A 5,450-nucleotide genomic window follows, 5' to 3' on the forward strand; every position below is an offset into this window, starting at 1 on the left:
AAAAAATAATAAATTTAGACAATTTTTAACTGATTTTTTTTTACCAAATATTTTCGCTTCATATATATATATGGCAGTTAACGGTAGATTTATTTCCAAATTATAAACTAAGCTTGTTCATAATCTATCGACTAATTAAAGTGTCTTGCAGGGTTAGTTACATATGGTTCTATCGATATCCTCATACAAATAATTTTATTCTATATAAAAACTTAATTCCCTTTCATCAACATTAATAATAAGTTTGTAGGTTCTCATCAATTCTTTTAGGTAGCGTTGTTTTGTTTTGAGGTATTTTTAGGTAGCGTTTGTTTTGATATAATGAAATAGAAATTGAGAAATAAAAACTCAATATCATGTTTGTTGGTCTAAAAATTGATATTAAAATTTCAATTTCTACTTTTAAAATTTCAACATTTCAATACTTTCAAAAAGTGAAAACACAAGAGACTGATATTTTTGAAGACGGAGACTGAAATTTGAATAACATTTTATACTTAAAATATCCCATTTTAATTAATTAATTCTAACTTTACTTTTTGTGCAAATTAAATTATAACTTCATTCTTATTTCAATCTCTATCTCTTACTTTACACCAAACACAATACTAAGACTTATTTTAGTTTCTATCTTACCGTTTTTGTCTCTTAATCTTAATTTCTCTATCTCTGTCTCTCCTTCAAACACCACCTTAAAATTTAACACTAAATTTATACTTAATCTTTATACTCAAAAATATAATTTTGATAAATTTTGGTACTGTACTTGATCACTTGTTTTGTTATTTAGTTGAATTTATTAATTTAATCTGTATAATTTAGTTGTCTTTTATTTAATTTGTTAATATAATTTTTTTCCCCTGAGAGTTAAACATTTCTTCGTTTCATATATGATGGTTTCAGTGGCTAAGAGAAGGGGGGTTGAATCTTAGCCCCTTTTTTCTTGCTAACACTTGCTGGACTTAGAAGAGACTTTTCTGTTTTATCTCGTCCCTAGCCACGAGACATTTTCATTTTGTCTCGTCACTTGACACGAGACATTTTTGATTTTTCATCTGAATAGTAAGAACAGAATTGAAGTAGGAAGAAAGAGAGAAGATTACACCCAGATATATCCTGGTTCAGCTGCTAAGTGCAGTGCAGCCTACATCCAGTCTCCATCACAACAATGATGGAATTTCACTATAATCATCCAGATTACAACTTGTAAAGTGCTAACCCAACTTACAAGGGGATTCCCACAGAATCATGAAACATAACACAAATGTACAAAGGAACTCTAAGACATCTATGGCTTTTTCTTTTAATTTTGCACTCTGCCTTTTTCCGCTCTATGGCTTTTTCATACAAACCTCACTGTTTGCCTTTTTCCATGAGACTCAAAACATGACAAAATTAAACAGAAAAATACAAAACAGAAAACATTGAAGGAGAAGAAGAACTGCTAGCTTAGGTAGCTCTGAGAACTCTGTGCCTTGTACTCTCAAATCTTACTCCTTGAATCAAACCATGATTGTTCACCCCTTTTATAGAGAAGTGAAGCCTTCACGGTTGAAACACAAACCCGAGCTCAACTTCTTTTCCTTCACAACAAAACCGGTTCGGCCACAAAGAGAGAAGAGGTAACTCATGCAAAAACCAACATGCAAATACCTCTAGTCCTTCCTTGGTCATCACTCTTCATCAATCCGAGCACTCCATCCTTGGCTTCCTCTCCAAGATGGATTTCTGGCCCTTGATGCTTCATGATGATGATGACTTCATCTGCTTCAATCTCTGCCTCAACTATCACTTCGCCACTCTAGCTACTTCCTGTGGTGGTTGAGCAGAATCAAAGACAAGCCATGCCTCCAAGATCTTCCTTGCTGGCCGAATCTTCATCCTTCTTTTTGAGTATGAAAAGCTCAAGGCCTCCAAGATCTTTCTTGCTGGCCGAATCTTCAATGTCCATTTTTGAGCATGAAAAACTCAAGATAACCTCACCAAATCTAACCATATTTGGTGAATATCTCAGCCACAGCTCATTTTTATTTTAGTATGTTTTCTTGCCATCATTAGCTTGATGGTCTTGATGCATGCAACTTCTTCTTTTTCTTGGTTGAAGAACATTTCTTCCATTGTTTCCTGGACAAGGACTGAAGAAAGAAGAAGAAAGAGATGAGAAAGAATAAAAGAATCTGAAGAAAAGCAATGTAGAGTGGTTAAACACATTAATTTGAGAATAGCTTGTTTTTACGTCCCTTAGAGTGGCGTGCATAGTCATAATAGCCATCAAATCAATCTTCTCTCTCTTTCTTATGTTTCTAATGCATTAATTAAATTTGAATTCCATCCAAATTGAGAATTGGAATCCGTTGTAGCATGCAACCATGATCAAGAGAATGGGTTTTTAAATGAATAAAGTAATATTGTGTTCCATCTCTCCCCTTTTTGTTTCGGACCAAACAAGTTGGTTATACACCAACAATATATTTGGGCTTGCATATTCAAGTCTGGCCCAAACCAATTCAGCCTTAATGATTAAAACCATTTGTATGAATGCTGAATAAATTTTTAATAAAACTGGGCTAGCTGTAGATTTCCTTTATTTTTGGCCCAACAAAAATGTGCACAACAAAATTATTAATTAAGCAAGTGTGAATTAAAAACAAATTAATAATTTTGTAATTAATTATTTTTAATAATGTTTGTTCATCACAAATATTAATTTGGAGTTTTCCAAACTCATCAATCTCCCCCTTGATGACAAACATTATTAAAATTGAAATGGAAAGAAATTTAAAGATTGAGTACGAGTACTCCCTTTGAAGATTGAATTTCTCCCCCTTTCAAATTATCACATGACTCCCCCTTGATGTATGCTATTTTACCAAGGGAAGCACTAAACCTGTGACATTTAAAATCAAGCTTCAAGTAACAATGTTATTTAGCAAATTTTATAATGCTAAATGCTTGATTTATGAGCAGTTTTAATTGATAATCAAAACTCATTTGATATCATAAACTGATTTACTGCTCAACAAACACATCAACTAAGCTCAAACAGTGTTGTTCAAAAAATTCAATTATTTTCCAGTCAAAGTATCAGAGCTATATCATTCAAGTAAGGAAAATATTTTTGAATCTCATATGAACAAAAATATGGCAGCTGTTAGATATCACAGTTTAAAGGAACTACCAAAAATATGTTTTCTGATCAATATATTTACCAAGATGAATAAGAATATTCCAAATAAAAACATGTTCATCAAGATAAATCAACAATCAGGCATTCAATAAATCAAACATCATTATAAACCAAATGCCAAATGCAATAAGTAGTAGTAACCATAGTGAAACAAATATGATGACAACATGCATTCTTTAAACAAGGGTGATCATGAATTTTCATCAATTGAAAATTTCATCCCCTGTTTTCATTGTCCTCCCCCTGTTTCATTAGTTTCAAATTTCAATTTTGGAGACTAGTTTTCCTCCCCCTTTTGTCATCAAGGGGCACCTGCACAAAATATGAATAATACCACAAAATATTCATAACAAAAGTAACAAGAGTGTGTCAAAGTATCACAGAGCAGCGAGTTTCAAGTCATGCTCATACAAAAAATAGATTGAGCCTAATAGAGCCAATATCAAATAAAAGGAAAACAGTCATTAATCCATCAGACAAATTGTAATCAATCAGACAAATTATAATCAGAGTCTGCAACATCTTCTTCACTGCCAGCGCCCAGATCCTTTTCCAAGTTTTCCAGCATCATGCCCACTCGCTCTTTACATCTCCCCCAAGCACGTTCATTTTCATAGGCTAGCTTTCGAGAAGCCCTATGGAATTGAATCATGAGTGTAGACATATTAGAGAATTCGGTGAGGATTTCCCTTGTTGACTCGGTTGCTTTAGAGGATTCAAACTGGCTTTCAAGGTCACTGTCCATTGGCATTGATTTCTTACTCTTTGTTCCTTTTACAACACCACCGCCTTTAATCATAGAGATTTTGTTCTCCACAGTCTCATTTGTTAAATCTACCTTATAGTACTCAAAAATACACGTGAGAAACATTCCATAAGGTAAATTAGCCTTTTTGGTACTCCTTACACAGTCCCACATATGTCTGATCATGAGATAAGCAAATGAAATAGGAGAAGAAGTAACAAGGGCAAAAATTATTAAGGAATCAGATACAGTTACCCTATTGTGAGAACCACTTTGTGGAGTTAAAATGTGGGTAGTGATGCGATGCAGCAATGAGTTGGTTGGTCCAAGAGCTTTGTGAGTAGGAACAGTGCCATCTAATCCAGACATGTTTGCACAGATTTGAGAGAGAACTTGTTCGTAAGTAATCCCAACATGATCATCCCATTTGTCACTCATGTATACCCTCGGTCCCTCGTCCGTGTAACCAAGGGCAGCACTGATGGTTTCAGTGTTCAGAACCATATGCACACGTTTCACATAGGAGTGAAGAGTACCATCAATCAGTCTGAGATTAGCATACAATTGCCTAACCAATTTCGGATATACCATTTTGTGAGTGTGTAGCAGTGGAGACCATTTGATGTTATCAAATAAGGGTTGCAAAATAATTCCTTTGGCTGACAGTTGATCAAGATTCACCAAGTAGGAGGGACAGATATGCCTCTTTTCCAGAACTTCTTGATGGAACTCATAAAATGCACATGTCAGGAATCTGGATGGATCATAGTGAGAATGTGGCTTGTGAAACTTGTTCTTGAATTCCAGTGACTCAAGATTTGCCGGTTCCCTGGTTTCATGCAACACGAAACCTTTGGGCTTCTGAGAGCTTCTGCCTAAAGTGTGTGGTGTTGTCTTCTTTGGTGATCGCGGCGGTGGAGAAGGAACGGGTGAGGTTTGAGACGATTCTTCTTCAACACTTGGCTCCTTGTTTTTGCCACGACCAGAACTCTTGTGAGAAATCTTCTTTCTCATGGTGGGTGTTGGTTTGACAAATTGAGAAGGAGAGGAAGAGGATGTTGAGTGAATGTGAATATGAGTGTGTGTTTGTGGAGTGAATGGTTTTTGAGAGAGATTGATTCTTTCACTTTTCTTGATGCAGTTTTCTTTTTCATTATGGGGAGAGAGATAATGGGGGTGGAAGAAGAAAGGTTGGCCGAAGGTGAAGAGTGGAGGGAGGTTAAGGAAGCAATAAATGTTGATTGGAGAGAGATGATGGGGGGTGGTTAATAGTCATAATGCACGGTTATTAACCAAAGCGGTTTCCCAAGAATCTGAAATGAGAGTTCCTTGAATCAAGGGATTAGTTGAAAAGGAAGGATTTGATTTGACATTATCCCTTTTTCAACTAGATATGATAGGACATCTTTGAGATTTGGTTTTCAAAAATTGAATAACTAACAAAACAGTCAGAGATGGGTCAAATGGATTTTGTGAGGCCCATTGGAATTTGTTTCTGCACAGTCTCCCCCTTAAGCA

This window comes from Arachis duranensis, chromosome 4, assembly GCF_000817695.3.
Source record: "Arachis duranensis cultivar V14167 chromosome 4, aradu.V14167.gnm2.J7QH, whole genome shotgun sequence".
In the NCBI taxonomy this organism is placed as follows: domain Eukaryota; kingdom Viridiplantae; phylum Streptophyta; class Magnoliopsida; order Fabales; family Fabaceae; genus Arachis; species Arachis duranensis.